General features: G+C 49.7%; 1 protein-coding gene across 3 annotated transcripts in view; it reads left to right on the forward strand.

Annotated features, from left to right (window-relative positions):
- Positions 1 to 16,506, forward strand: part of LOC140386627 (collagen alpha-1(XXVI) chain-like) — a 472,629-nt gene that overhangs the window by 433,100 nt on the left and 23,023 nt on the right. The gene's annotated exons all lie outside the window — the stretch shown is intronic.

The raw sequence follows: 16,506 nt of genomic DNA on the forward strand, positions 1-16,506 counted from the left end.
TTAAACTGATATTGACTATTTGGTGTTACAAAAGCTGAAACTTCCTTCGCTCTTTCTGATAGAGTTAATTGCCAGTATCCTTTCAGTAGGTCAATTCTGGTATTAACATTTGCGTGTTCCATATTTCAAAACAGTCTTCCAATCTAGGAATAGGATTCAAATTTGATTTGTTGCTGCATTGACTTTCCTATTGTAATGGGAATGTCACTTTAAGAAATGTTTGTCTTCTCAAGTGGCTGCAGTGATGTCAGTGTGTGGGTGGAGCTGGGCTCTTTCTCTGCTTTTTACTTTCATTTTGAGCTGGAAGCTGTTTTGTAGCTGAGTTTCAGTTTCGTTTTCAGTAGGAGAGCTGCATTCAAACCATGGAGGTGTATTTTGGGTCTCTCTCTGCATGCTAAAAAATGTCTCCAGATCACTTGATGATTTCAAAGTAATACCTGTTTCTGTAAGGAATGCAAACCTACTGTCTTTGTTAAAAAGGGTTTTTGACTTATGGATGTTGTGAGGAAAGTTACGAAGGGTTACCTGTAGAGTATTGTATCTTTGGGGAGAGTATCAGTGTTTGTAGTTGATAAGATGTTTACTGTGTGTTTATAAAATGTTAACTGGATTCATAGAATAAACATTGTTTTTGTTTTAAAAATACTTTAGATGTCTGTTGCATTACACCTGTAAAGTGGGCCCTTGTGCTCCCCATAACCAAAATCTATTCAAAGTTGTGGGTCAGATGAACTCCATGATATACTTTGGTGTTTCATAGAATTTACAGTGCAGAAGGAGGCCATTCGGCCCATCGAGTCTGCACCGGCTCTTGGAAAGAGCACCTTACCCAAGGTCAACATCTCCACCCCATCCCCATAACCCAGTAACCCCACCCAACACTAAGGGCAATTTTGGACACTAAGGGCAATTTAGCATGGCCAATCCACCTAACCTGCACATCTTTGGACTGTGGGAGGAAACCGGAGCACCCGGAGGAAACCCACGCACACACGGGGTGGATGTGCAGACTCCACACAGACAGTGAACCAAGCCGGGAATCGAACCTGGGACCCTGGAGCTGTGAAACAATTGTGCTATCCACAATGCTACCGTGCTGCCCCTAAACCCTGTTCTCTAAACCCTGGCCCATAATACTATGGTCCACACACAATCATTGTATTCCACCTGGTTTTGGTATCACAATAGGTGAACTCCAATGGATGCAGCTCATTTCCAGGATATCATTCTTAAACGTGTTTTTAATCTCCTTTTGAACATGTGCCAACCTTAGTGGATTCAGTCTATATGAATGTTGCTTAATTGAAATAGAACTTCCTACATCTACATCAGGTATATCACCTTTGTAACCAGGGGCTGGTTTAGCACTGTGGGCTAAACAGCTGGCTTATAATGCAGAACAAGGCCAGCAGCGCGGGTTCAATTGCCGTACCGGCCTCCCCGAACAGGTGCCGGAATGTGGTGACTAGGGGATTTTCACAATAACTTCATTGAAGCCTACTTGTGACAAGCGATTATTATTATTATTTCCTGGTTTGTTTTCACACATAGCTCTATGTGACTGTACCAACTCTTTCAGGGCACTCTGATTTCCTCCGGAACCTCCGGAAGGTAACTCAGTAATTTATCCAAATTTCTTATTTCTTCTTCATTGTCCAATCTAATTTGAGGAATGTCAAATTCAGAATCATCGGGATTTATCTCTTCTCACTGAGTTATAACTACTAACACATCCTCCTTCTTTCCTTCCCCATCAAAATACATGACACACTCCGTAAGTTTTCCTTCGATCTGGTGTTCTTATCAAATAATCAAATAATTAAAGAATAGAATCATAGACACCACAGAAAGGGGCCATTCAGCCCATCTTGTCCATGCCAGCCCGAGGCAACCAGGTGCCTTTCTAATCCCATCTTCCTGCATCCTGTCCATAGCCCTGCAGCTTAGAGCACTTAAGATGCAGGTCCTGGTACTTTTAAAAATAGTTTAGGTTCAATTTCACTCACTTTCCTTTTGATTTGATAAGGTCCAATAAATCTTGCTTTTAATGGTCACCTACCACTGGTACTAATACAAAGACGAGTTTTTGATCTCTTATCTACCTATTTTTTTTCATCGCATGCTGTGACAATTTTAAAAGTTTTCTAGCCAACTCACCAGCTCTATTTACACATAGAACAGTACAGTACAGCACAGAACAGGCCCTTCGGCCCTCGATGTTGTGCCGAGCATTGTCCGAAACCATAGTCCAACAATGTAGTCTCCAAATGCTGACTCACCAATTTCTCCTCAATCAATTTAAATGGCCCTCTTACCTCATGACCAAAACTCAATTCGAAAGGGTTAGTTAATTCATTAATTTAGTTAATTCATTTGGTGCATTCCTAATTACAGATAGTACAAATATAATTCCTTTATCTCAATTCTGTGGACAATCCTGACAATAGGCCCTCAAGATGGACTTTAAAGTTTGGTGCCACAATACCGGCGTTTAAGAGGCATCTTGACGAATGCATAAATAGGATGGAATAGAGGGCTACAGAGCCCGGAAGGTTTTAGTTTAAACAGAGATCATGATCGGCACAGGCTTGGAGAGCCAAAGGGCCTATTCCTGTGCTGTAATCTTCTTTGTTCCAATGCTTTCTGCGATTCAGGATGATACGCAATGGATTTAAATTGCTTTATTCCAAAACTATCCATAATTTCCCTGAATATCTTGTCATAAAATTAGACGCTTGATGTGATTGGATTTCTTTTGGTAGTCTGTATCTGGTAAAATAAATTTGGTTAACTCCTCAAAAATCCTCTTAGCAGTAGGGGGGCGATTCTCCGAGCCCCGCGCCGGGCCGGAGAATCGCCGCAACCGCGTCACGATGCCCCGATGCCGGCGCGCGATTCTCCGAGGTGCGGAGAATCGGCACCATTTGCGCCAGCGCGTTTGGCAACGCTGGCAACGCTGGCCGCCGATTCTCCAGCCCGGATGGGCCGAGCTGCTGCTCCGATACGGTAGAGTCCCGCCGGCGCCGTTCACCCCTGGTCGCTGCCGGCGGGAACTCTGCAGGAACGGTCGGGGGGTGGCCTGTGGGGGGGGCGGCGGGCTCTTTCACTGGGGGGGTCTCCGATGGGGTCTGGCCCGCGATCGGGGCCCACCGATCAGCAGGCCGACCTCTTTCCCCCCCCCCCGGGCATGCGCAGGATTGAGCTGGCCCAACTGCGCATGCGCGGGTTGGTGCCACACCCATTCGGCGCTGTGAGAGGAGGCTGGAGCGGCGTGAACCGCTCCAGTGCCGTGCTGGCCCCCTGTGGTGGCCAGAATCGTACGTAACCGGGCCCGGCGTTCACGATGGCGCAAACTCTTGGGCCCAATATTGGAGAATCGCCCCCGTAATCGTTCTTAATGGAATGGCCTCTGGAAATTTAGTAGACTCATCCATTATGGTCAACAGAAGGGTCCCATGCAATCAATTAGACCCGAGTAAAATGTTCCTCAAATGTCCGAATGGGTATTAAGGGGTTTGATTACCGCTTGAGGTTTCCCTGTTACCAGACATGTGCGACATGTACGGAAAAATTCAACTCCATCCTTATGCAGTTCAGGCCAGTAAAAATATTTTTGTATTTTTGCTTGAGTTTTCCTCAGTCCTAAATGCCTCACTACTGAAACTTCATGCACTCACCCACAAAACCTCCATTCTATAATACCACTTGGTAAACGCCTGGCCATTTCTCACCTGTCTGAATATGTAAGGGTCTCCACTTACTCATGAACACATTGGGTGTGATTTAATGCCTGCATTGCACTTGTGAGAGCGAAATGAGGCCGTTATATAGCTGGAGAGACCAAAAACAAGAACCACACCGAGCGCCGATCCGTTCACGATATAACTGGCCCGCTCCCCTTGGTGAAATCCGGATCTCGTCTTAGCATGGCGATAACCCAATAATCAGCACTTAAGCCCAATCTCATAGAATCATAGAATTTACAGTGCAGAAGGAGGCCATTCGGCCCATCGAGTCTGCACCGGCTCTTGGAAAGAGCACCCTACCCAAGGTCCACACCTCCACCCCATCCCCATAACCCAGTAACCCCACCCTACACTAAAGGCAATTTTGGACACTATGGGCAATTTAGCATGGCCAATCCACCTAATCTCCATACAATTAATGGGAGCGACCCCCTATCCAATGGCCTCCCGTGAAATAAAGGCCTCCCCATCAAGTGGTCACGCTGGTACCGATTAATACTCCTTTTCAAAAAATATGAAGCTGGCGAAGGGGCTGCGGCCGGGACCAGAGGAGGTGAGTAGCCATCTTCACTTACGACAAAGAACCCAGGGACACTAGGCTGGTCGCCCTGGTGCTTGGAAGGGGTGGGGGAACAGCTGGGGGGGCCAGCGTCAGTTGGGGTGGGCTGCCATGGAGGGTGGGGGGGCGCGGAGCAGGGGGGGTGGTGGCCAGCCATGGTCTCGGCTGGGGTTTGTGTCTAATCGCCATGGTCCGCAATGTCAGCCCCTGGAACTGTGTCACCTTTCCAGGGGCAATCCTAGTCTGTCTGTCTGCCCCGGGTGGAACAAACCATTACAAGGGGACATAAATTTAAGGTGAAAGGTGGAAGATATAGGAGGGATATCAGAGGTAGGTTCTTTACCCAGAGTGTAGTGGGGGCATGGAATGCACTGCCTATGGAAGTAGTTGAATCGGAAACATTAGGGACCTTCACGCAGCTATTGGATAGGTACATGGATTACGGTAAAATGATATAGTGTAGATTTATTTGTTTTTAAGGGCAGCACGGTAGCATTGTGGATAGCACAATTGCTTCACAGCTCCAGGGTCCCAGATTTGATTCCGGCTTGGGTCACTGTCTGTGCGGAGTCTGCACGTCCTCCCCGTGTCTGCGTGGGTTTCCTCCGGGTGCTCCGGTTTCCTCCCACAGTCCAAAGATGTGCAGGGTAGGTGGATTGGCCATGATAAATTGCCCTTAGTGTCCAAAATTGCCCTTGGTGTTGGGTGGAGGTGTTGAGTTTGGGTGGGGTGCTCTTTCCAAGAGCCGGTGCAGACTCAGGGGGCCGAATGGCCTCCTTCTGCACTGTAAATTCAATGATAATCTATGATTAATCTAGGACAAAGGTTCGGCACAACATCGTGGGCCGAAGGGCCTGTTCTGTGCTGTATTTTCTATGTTGTATGTTCTATGCCCCACCGACCACCCATAATTCCCATTGACTGCAGAGACCTCTGGCCACTCGGCTGAAGGTTATCTCTAATCGGGAATTGGCAATCATAGTTAAGTGGATTGGGTGGGCGTGCCATTTAGCATGCGGGGGTTATTGCCCAGCATTCCAATCAGACCTTGATGTCTGGACACTGCAGGAAGCAATATCATGGAAGCTGCATCCACCATCCGAGCACTCAGCGGCTGGGCCCCAGCACTAGGAATATTACCGCAGCCAGAAGGTGGGTGAGTGCACCGGGGAGGGGGTCTGCGCCCTGTCCAGATAATGTTACACATCTGCTGTGCAGGGTGTGGGCTGCGGTGAGCAGGGGCTCCCGCCAAGGCCAGTGGTGCGTGGACAGGGCTTGCCGGGGGGCTAAGCAATGAGGAGACTGGAGGGTCCCCGGTGGAAGATATCACTGGTTGTCAGTCTCTCTCCCTCTCCTAATTCCTTACAGATATTGAACGGTATGGATGACCCTGTGGAACATGCCCTCGTGGTGCTGCTGGCAGGCCAGGCTGCCAGACACCAGAGAAGGCAGCAGCAGCAGCATGGCAGAGACTCGAGGTGGCAGCCCATGTACTGGGCTCCGCCCCACAACCTGAGGACACGGCCGCCCATCAGGCCAAAGGGGGACCCAGAGAAGGAGGCAGGCGATGGCCCAAGCTGTAAAGGCATCGCTGGTCTTTCACACAGATGACGGATAGCATGTGTGGCATGAGGCTCCGCCTCAATAAGGGGATGGTGCGGCACTTATGTCATGCCCTTGCGGACTTGGCACCATGTGGAGGAGGAGGATACACACTCCCGGTGGCCATCAAGGACACTGCAGCCCTGAACTTCTCCGCTTCAGGATCATTCCAGGGCTTGAGCAGGGACTTGTGTGGCATCTCACAAGCTACAGCTCACAAGTGCATCCATGAAGTCACAGTTACCCTGTTTGCATGGGCAGCGAACTATATGAAATATATGAACTTTGACATGAGGCCCAACGAGATGCCCGGGCAGCAGGATTCTCCGCCATTAACGGGATGCCCCAAGTCCAGGGGGTCACAGATGGCATGCATGTGACCATTTATTCACTGAGCTGTCAGGGAGTGCCCTACATCAACAGGAAGGGGTTCCATTCCTTGAACATCCAACTCATGTGAAACCACAAGATGAGGATCATGCACGTGTGTGCACACTTCCCAGGGAGTGTGCATGACAGCACATCTTAGGGCAGTCAGACATCCCCGCCGCCTTGAGAACCACTCCAGGACTGCCAGTTGGCTCTTAGGGGAAAGGGGTTCCCACTGAGTACCTAGCTAATGGTGCCAGTACGGAGGCTGGTGACCGACGCGGAGAACCGATACAATGAGGTTGCCACCCCAGCAGTCTTTGCCCCGGTGCCATGCTTTGCCAGTGCCATCTCCTGCGGCCACAATGTCTGAGAGTCCTCCATTCGGTGATAGACCTGCTGGAGTGTCGCTGACATCTAAGGTCGCACCTTATCATCTGCATCAGCTCTAGGTAATCCTGGCCCAGAGGCTCAGCATCTGACTGGGATCCAGCTGGGTATTGCCTGGGCGTTCCTGCCTTCACCAGATATGCATCATCAGCAATGTGGTGCTCACCAGATGGTGCCCCAGAAGCCTGTCTACTACCATTGCCCACTGAGGTGTATGTGTCTCTGCGCTGGTGGAAGGTAGGAATACCAGCTGTGCCGTGACTATTATGGCTGCATCCTCAGTTCTCTTCCCAGATGTTCTTATGGGAGGCAGCGAGGGGCACCCCAGAAGGGCCGGCACCGTCGGCAGGTGTTCCTGCGGAAGAATGGACATGTGGTTCAGTGGGTGGGATGGGCCAGCCTGTATGGCATTAACAGCTCAAATGTGATAGGTCATCTGGGTGGGGGCCGGTGGACCCTCACCTCTGTGCCATGCGCCGACCTCCACGTTGGTGACCGATCTGTCCTTTTTTTTTTTGAATGTTTTTTATTGGATTTCTGCACAGAGTATATTTTGCCATTATGTACACAGGATATGATATATCTATATATACGTAAGTAGGCATCCGTTCTTGCCGGCGAGACACTTCCGGAGGGCAATCCTCGAGTGGGTCTGATGCCGGTGTTGCCCCTCGCTTCTCCCGGTCAGATTTCGCTGCCGTTGTCTTCTCGTGCTCACTGCCACTTCAGCCAGCCCTCCCGTCCTCTGCCTGTGTTCTCCTTTTTCTCTGTTCCTGTGGATGTCAAGTTAGTTAACGTTTCCCTGCCAACCCCCCCCCCCCCCACCTTCCTGGCTCTCCTCTATTGTTTCCTGTCTCTTTCCCCCCCTCCCCCCCCCCCCCCCCCCCCTGTGGTTCGCCATTCCTTCCTCTTAGAATGAGTTGTCCCCCGTCTCCCCCCCCCCCCCCTCTCTCGGTCTATCTCTCCCTCTCATGCTTTGGTTACTCTCCCCTGGTTCCCCCTCTTAGAATGAGTTGTCCCCCGTCTCCCCCCCCCCCTCTCTCGGTCTATCTCTCCCTCTCATGCTTTGGTTACTCTCCCCTGGTTCCCGGCTACCTGGCTAGTCTTCGGCTTGTTTGTTGGCCACAGACAAGTCCCGGAACAATTGGGTGAATGGCTCCCACGTTCTGTGGAAGCCATCGTCTGACCCTCGGATGGCGAATTTAATTTTCTCCATTTGGAGAGATTCCGAGAGGTCGGACAGCCAGTCTGCAGCTTTGGGCGGTGCTGCTGACCGCCAGCCGAACAGGATTCTATGGCGGGCGATCAGGGAGGCAAAGGCAAGGGCGTCCGCCCTCCTCCCAGGAATAGATCTGGCTCGTGTGAAACCCCGAAGACCGCCACTTTGGACATTACCTCGAAGAAGGCTGTCCAGTACTCCACAAGTCTGGGCAGGACCAGAACATGTGGGCGTGGTTGGCCGGGCCTCCTTGGCACCGTTCACATCTATCCTTCACCTCTGGGAAGAAACTACTCATACGAGTTCTTGTTAAGTGGGCTCTATGTGCCACTTTTATTTGCGTCAGGCTGAGCCTTGCGCAGGTGGAGGTGGAGTTGACCCTATGCAGTGCTTCGTTCCAGAGTCCCCACCCTATCTCGATCCCCAGGTCCTCCTCCCATTTCCTTCTTGTCGTGTCCAGTACGGGGTCGGCCCTTTCTACCAGTCGGTCGTACATGCCGCTACAGTTTCCTCTCTCTAATATGCTTGCGTCCAGTAACTCTTCCAATAATGTCTGTCATGGCGGTTGTGGGTAAGTCCTTGTCTCCTTTCGCAGGAAATTTCTGAGCTGCAGGTACCTTAGCTCGTCCCCCCTGGCCAGCTGGAATTTCTCTGTCAGTTCGTCTAGTGTTGCAACGTCGGTGTATAGGTCCCTGACTGTCAGTGTCCCCTCGTCCTGTCTCCACCTTTTGAAGGTGGCGTCAGTCAGTGCTGGTGTGAACCTATGGTTGTTACAGATGGGAGCTTTGTCTGGCATTTTGGTGAGGTCAAATTGCTGCCGTAGCTGGTTCCAGGACTGGAGGGTAGCCACCGGGCTGCTGGAGTGTTTTTTGGGTGGGGATGGGAGTTCCACCATGGCGAGGGCCCGGAGGGAGGTCCCCTTACAGGAGGCCTCCTCCGCGCGCAGCCACTTGGCTTCTAGCTCCTTAATCCATCCCCTTATTCGCTCGGCCGTCGCCACCCAGTGGTAAAATTGTAGGTTTGGGAGGGCAAGCCCCCCCCGGATTTTGTTTTTTGTCAGACCTTCTTTGTGATCCTAGCATTCTTTCCCCCCCCATACAAATGCCATGATTAGTTTGTCTACTGCTTGGAAAAAGGCCTTGGGGATGTAGATCGGGATGGCTCTGAATAGGAAGAGGTACCTGGGCAGCACGTTCATTTTGATCATCTGCACTCTCCCCGCGAGGGAGAGCGGGTGTGTGTTCCATCTTTGCAGGTCCTTTTTTACTTCCTCTGTCAAACTGGCGAGGTTCCATTTGTGAATCCCTTTCCAGTCGTGGGCTATTTGGATCCCCAGGTAGCGGAATTTGAGTCGGGCTTGTTTAAACGGCAGTCCCGTTAGTGCTGCCCCACCTATTGAGGCCTGTGCTAGCGTAGGTGGCAGTGTGCCTCTAGCTAGCGAGTCTGTGAACATCTCCCGCAGGTGAGATGTGTGCTGTCGCAAATGTTTTGTAGAAGTCCGCCGGGAATCCATCCGGTCCCGGTGCCTTCCCCGCCTGCATGGAGCGAATGCTGTCCATGATCTCTCCCAGTGCTAGTGGTGCTTCCAGGCCCTGTTTTCTGCCCTCCCCCACGACTGATACGTCCAGTCCATCAAGGAACTGTTTCATCCTGGCCTCCCCCGTTGGGGGCTCTGAGGTGTACAGCCCTTGGTAAAATGGCCTGAATGCCTTGTTGATCTTTTCTGGCTCTGTTTGTAATGCTCCTCTAGTATCCCTGATTTGTGCAATTTCTCTGGTGGCCGCCTGCTTTCTCAGCTGGTGTGCCAGCAGGCGGCTGGCTTTGTCTCCGTGTTCGTCTCGGGTCCCACGTGCTTGGCGGAGTTAAAGCACTGCTTTCCTGATGGAGAGCAGATCAAAGTTCCTTTGCAACTCTTTCCTCTCCGCCAGGAGCTCTACGGTCGGGGCCTCGGAGTATTTACAGCCTACCTCCAGTATGGAGTCGACCAGCTGCTGCCTAGCTGCCCTTTCCTCCCTATCTCTTTGCACTTTGAAAGCGATGATTTCCCCTATTAGTGCGGCCTTTAGCACTTCCCAGAATGTGGAGGGTGACACCTCTCCGTTTTGGTTGTTCTCCGTGTACTCTGCTATGACCCGCGATATCTTTTCATTGAAGGTCTGGTCAGCTAGTAGGGCAATGTCCTACCTCCATGTGGGGTGTTGGGCCCTGCCCGTTTCCAGCCTCACATCCATGCAGTATGGAGCGTGGTCTGATATCACAATTGCGGAGTATTCCACCTAGTCTATCCCCGGAAGCACCGTTTTCCCCACCACAAAGAAGTCAATTCTGGTGTATACATTGTGTGCTGGGGGAGAAGAAGGAAAACTCCTTCTCCCCTGGGTGGGTGAATCTCCAGGGGTCCACCGCTCCCATCTGTTCCATAAAGTGACCGAGTTCCAGGTAAGCTCTTTCTTTCTTTTTCTTTTTTTTATCTAGAGGGGAAGGCAGTGCAATGTTCCTCCTGCAGAATGTTTGAGGTGAGGGACGCCGTCAGTGTCCCTGCTGATTTCACCTGTGGGAAGTGCACCCATCTCCAGCTCCTCAGAAACCGTGTTAGGGAACTGGAGCTGGAGCTGGATGAACTTCGGATCATTCAGGAGGCAGAGGTGGTCATAGATAGTAGCTTCAGGGATGTAGTTACTCTGAAGAATCAAGATAGATGGGTGACGGTGAGAGGGGCTGGGTGGAAGCAGTCAGTGCAGGGATCCTCTGTGGTCGTTCCCCTCAGTAACAAGTATACCAACCACTTTGGATACTGTTGAGGGGGACGACCTACCAGGGGTAAGCAACGGTGAACGGATCTCCAGCACAGAGTCTGTCCCTGTGGCGCAGAAGGGAAGGAGGGAGAGCAGGAGAGCAATAGTTATTGGGGACTCGATAGTTAGAGGGACATATAGGCGGTTCTGTGGCAGCGAAAGAGACTCACGGATGGTATGTTGCCTCCCGGGTGCCAGGGTCCGTGACATCTCGGACCGTGTTTTCAGAATCCTTAAAGGGGAGGGGGAGCAGTCACAAGTCGTGGTACACATCGGTACCAACGACAGGGATAGGAGAAGGGACGGGGATTGAAAACAGGAATTTAGGGAGCGAGGGTGGAAGCTGAGAGCCAGGCCTAACCATGTTGTCATCTCTGGTGTGTTGCAGGTGCCACGTGCTAGTGAGGTGAGGAACAGGGAGACAGTGCAGATAAACACGTGGCTGCAGGGATGGTGTAGGAGGGAGGGTTTCAGTTACATGGATAATTGGAGCACATTCTGGGGAAGGTGGGACCTGTACAGACAGGACGGTTTGCACCTGAACCAGAGGGGCACCAATATCCTGGGAGGGAAATTTGCTACGGCTCTTCGGGGGGTTTAAACTAATTTGTCAGGGGGCTGGGAAAATGAGCTGTAGCCAGTGTTGAGAGCAGTGAGGTACTGAGGAGGGTATCAAGGTCGCAAGAGTGTACCGGCAGACAGAAAGGTGGGTTGAAGTGTGTCTATTTCAATGCAAAGAGCATCCGGAATAAGGTAGGTGAACTTGGAGCGTGAATTGGTACTTGGGACTACGATGTTGTGGCCATTACGGAGACATGGTTAGAACAGGGACAGGAATAGTTGTTGGAAGTTCCGGGGTATAGATGTTTCAGTAAGAGTAGGGAAGGTGGTAAAAGAGGTGGAGGAGTAGCATTGTTAATCAAGGATAGTTTGAAGGGGACCTGCCGACTGAAGTAATATGGGCCGAAGTTAGAAATAGGAAAGGGGCGGTCACATTGTTAGTTTTCTATAGGCCCCCAAATAGTAATAGAGATGTGGAGCAAGAAATTGCAAAACAGATTATGGATAGGTGTGGAGGTCTTAGGGTAGTTGTCATGGGTGACTTTAACTTTCTAAATATTGATTGGAACCTCTATAGGTCGAACAGTTCAGATGGGGCTGTTTTTGTACAGTGTGTGCAGGAGGGTTTCCTGACACAATATGTGGATAGGCCGACAAGAGGGGGGGCACATTGGATTTGGTACTGGGTAATGAACCAGGCCAAGTGTTGGATTTGTTTGTGGGAGAGCACTTTGGAGATAGTGACCACAATTTGGTGTCTTTCACTATTGCAATGGAGAGGGATAGAGCCATATGGCAGGGCAAGGTTTATAATTGGGGGAGGGGTAATTATGATGCGATTAGGCAAGAATTAGGGAGCATAAGATGGGAACAGAAACTGTCAGGGAAAGGCACAAATGAAAAGTGGAGCTTGTTCAAGGAACAAGTACTGCGTGTCCTTGATAGGCATGTCCCTGTCAGGCAGGGAGGAAATGGCTGTGTGAGGGAACCATGGTTCACAAAAGAGGTTGAATGTCTTGTCAAGAGGAAAAAGGAAGAGTATGTAAGGATGAGAAAACAAGGTTCAGTAGGGTCGCTTGAGGGTTACAAGGTAGCAAGGAATGAGCTGAAAAAAGGGCTTAGGATAGCTAGGAGGGTGCATGAGAAGTCCTTGGCGGGCTGGATCAAGGAAAACCCCAAGGCTTTTTATTCTTATGTGAGAAATAAAAGAATAACCAGGGTGAGGGTAGGGCCGGTCAAGGACAGTAGTGGGAACTTGTGCATGGAGTCAGAAGAAATAGGAGAGGCGTTGAATGAATACTTTTCTTCAGTGTTCACGAAGGAGAGGGGCCATGTTTTTGAGGATGAGAGTGTGATTCAGGCAGGTAGGCTGGAGGAGGTAGATGTTCTGAGGAAGGAAGTATTAGAAATTTTGAAAAACCTGAGGGTCGACACGTCCCCTGGGCCAGATGGGATATATCCAAGGATTTTTTGGGAAAAAAGTGATGAGATTGCAGAACCTTTGGCTTTGATCTTTGGGTCCTCGCTGTCCACGGGGATAGTGCCAGAGGACTGGAGAGTGGCGAATGTTGTTCCTCTGTTCAAGAAAGGGAATAGGAATGACCCTGGTAATTATAGGCCAGTTAATCTTACTTCGGTGGTCGGTAAGATAATGGAAAAGGATTTATGACCATTTGGAAAGATGCAGCTTAATCCGGGATAGACAACACGGATTCGTGAAGGGTAGATCTTGCCTCACAAATCTGATTGAATTCTTTGAGGAGGTAACTAAGTGTATAGATGAAGGTAGAGCAGTTGATGTCGTATACATGGATTTTAGTAAGGTGTTTGATAAGGTTCCTCATGGTCGACTTATGAAGAAAGTAAGGAGGTGTGGGATAGAGGGAAATTTGGCCAATTGGATAAGTAACTGGCTATCACATAGAAGACAGAGAGTGGTGGTGGATGGAAAATTTTCAGTCTGGAGACCAGTTACTAGCGGTGTACCACAGGGATCAGTGCTGGGTCCTCTGCTATTTGTGATTTTTATCAATGACTTGGAGGAGGGGGCTGAAGGGTGGGTCAGTAAATTTGCTGATGACACCAAGATTGGCGGAGTAGTGGATGAGGTGGAGGGCTGTTGTAGGCTGCAAAGAAACATTGATGGGATGCAGAGCTGGGCCGAAAAATGGCAGATGGAGTTTAACCCTGATAAGTGCGAGGTGATTCATTTTGGTAGAAAAAATTTGAATGCGGATTACAGGGTCAACGGCAGGGCTCTGAGGAATGTGGAGGAACAGACAGAGAGATCTTGGGGTTCATGTCCACAGATCTCTGAAGGTTGCCACTCAAGTGGATAGAGCTGTGAAGAAGGTTTATAGTGTGTTAGCGTTTATTAACAGGGGGCTTGAGTTTAAGAGCCGCGGGGTTATGCTGCAACTATACATAGAACATAGAACATAGAACAATACAGCGCAGTACAGGCCCTTCGGCCCACGATGTTGCACTGAAACAAAAGCCATCTAACCTACACTATGCCCTTATCATCCATATGCTTATCCAATAAACTTTTAAATGCCCTCAATGTTGGTGAGTTCACTACTGTTGCAGGTAGGGCATTCCACGGCCTCACCACTCTGCGTAAAGAACCTACCTCTGACCTCTGTCCTATATCTATTACCCCTCAGTTTAAAGCTATGTCCCCTCGTGCCAGCCATTTCCATCCGCAGGAGAAGGCTCTCACTGTCCACCCTATCCAACCCCCTGATCATTTTGTATGCCTCTATTAAGTCTCCTCTTAACCTTCTTCTCTCCAACGAAAACAACCTCAAGACAATCAGCCTTTCCTCATAAGATTTTCCCTCCATACCAGGCAACATCCTGGTAAATCTCCTCTGCACCCGCTCCAAAGCCTCCACGTCCTTCCTATAATGCGGTGACCAGAACTGTACGCAATACTCCAAATGCGGCCGTACCAGAGTTTTGTACAGCTGCAACATGACCTCCTGACTCCGGAACTCAATCCCTCTACCAATAAAGGCCAACACTCCATAGGCCTTCTTCACAACCCTATCAACCTGGGTGGCAACTTTCAGGGATCTATGTACATGGACACCTAGATCCCTCTGCTCATCCACACTTCCAAGAACTTTACCTTAGCAAAATATTCCGCATTCCTGTTATTCCTTCCAAAGTGAATCACCTCACACTTCTCTACATTAAACTCCATTTGCCACCTCTCAGGCCAGCTCTGCAGCTTATCTATGTCCCTCTGTAACCTGCTACATCCTTCCACATTGTCGACAACACCACCGACGTTAGTGTCGTCTGCAAGTTTACTCACCCACCCTTCTGCTCCCTCCTCTAGGTCATTGATAAAAATGACAAACAGCAACGGCCCCAGAACAGATCCTTGTGATACGCCACTTGTAACTGAACTCCATTCTGAACATTTCCCATCAACCACCACCCTCTGTCTTCTTTCAGCTAGCCAATTTCTGATCCACATCTCTAAATCACCCTCAATCCCCAGCCTCCGTATTTTCTGCAATAGCCTACCGTGGGGAACCTTATCAAACGCTTTACTGAAATCCATATACACCACATCAACTGCTCTACCCTCGTCGACCTGTTCAGTCACCTTCTCAAAGAACTCGATAAGGTGTGTGAGGCAAGACCTACCCTTCACAAAGCCATGCTGACTGTCCCTGATCATATTATTCCTATCTAGATGATTATAAATCTTGTCTCTTATAATCCCCTCCAAGACTTTACCCACTACAGACGTGAGGCTCATGACCACATGACCCTGGTGAGACCACATTTGGAATATTGTGTACAGTTCTGGTCGCCTCACTATAGGAAGGATGTGGAAGCATTGGAAAGGGTGCAAAGGAAATTTATCAGGATGCTGCCTGGTTTGCAGGATAGGTCTTATGAGGAAAGGTTGAGGGAGCTAGGGCTTTTCTCTTTGGAGTGGAGGAGGATGAGAGGCGACTTAACAGAGGTTTATAAGATAATGAGGGGGATAGATAGAGTGGACGTTCAGAGACTATTTCCACGGGTGGATGTAGCTGTTACAAGGGGGCATAACTATAAGGTTCATAGAACATAGAACATAGAAAATACAGCACAGAACAGGCCCTTCGGCCCACGATGTTGTGCCGAACCTTTGTCCTAGATTAATCATAGATTATCATTGAATTTACAGTGCAGAAGGAGGCCATTCGGCCCTTTGAGTCTGCACCGGCTCTTGGAAAGAGCACCCTATCCAAACTCAACACCTCCACCCAACACCAAGGGCAATCTTGGACATTAAGGGCAATTTATCATTGGCCAATTCACCTAACCTGCACATCTTTGGACTGTGGAAGGAAACCGGAGCACCCGGAGGAAACCCACGCAGACACGGGGAGGACATGCAGACTCCGCACAGACAGTGACCCAAGCCGGAATCGAACCTGGGACCCTGGAGCTGTGAAGCAATTGTGCTATCCACAATGCTACCGTGCTGCCCTTAAGAACAACTAAATCTACACTATTATCACTTTACCGTAATCCATGTACCTATCCAATAGCTGCTTGAAGGTCCCTAATGTTTCCGACTCAACTACTTCCACAGGCAGTGCATTCTATGCCCCCACTACTCTCTGGGTAAAGAACCTACCTCTGATATCCCTCCTATATCTTCCACCTTTCACCTTAAATTTATGTCCCCTTGTAATGGTTTGTTCCACCCGGGGAAAAAGTCTCTGACTGTCTACTCTATCTATTCCCCTGATCATCTTATAAACCTCTAGCAAGTCGCCCCTCATCCTTCTCCGTTCTAATGAGAAAAGGCCTAGCACCCTCAACCTTTCCTCGTAAGACCTACTCTCCATTCCAGGCAACATCCTGGTAAATCATCTTTGCACCTTTTCCAAAGCTTCCACATCCTTCCTAAAATGAGGCGACCAGAACTGTACACAGTACTCCAAATGTGGCCTTACCAAAGTTTTGTACAGCTGCATCATCACCTCACGGCTCTTAAATTCAATCCCTCTGTTAATGAACGCGAGCACACCATAGGCCTTCTTCACAGCTCTATCCACTTGAGTGGCAACTTTCAAAGATGTATGAACATAGACCCCAAGATCTCTCTGCTCCTCCACATTGCCAAAAACTCTACCGTTAACCCTGTATTCCGCATTCATATTTGTCCTTCCAAAATGGACAACCTCACACTTTTCAGGGTTAAACTCCATCTGCCACTTCTCAGCCCAGCTCTGCATCCTATCTATGTCTCTT

Source organism: Scyliorhinus torazame, chromosome 12, assembly GCF_047496885.1.
Source record: "Scyliorhinus torazame isolate Kashiwa2021f chromosome 12, sScyTor2.1, whole genome shotgun sequence".
NCBI lineage: Eukaryota > Metazoa > Chordata > Chondrichthyes > Carcharhiniformes > Scyliorhinidae > Scyliorhinus > Scyliorhinus torazame.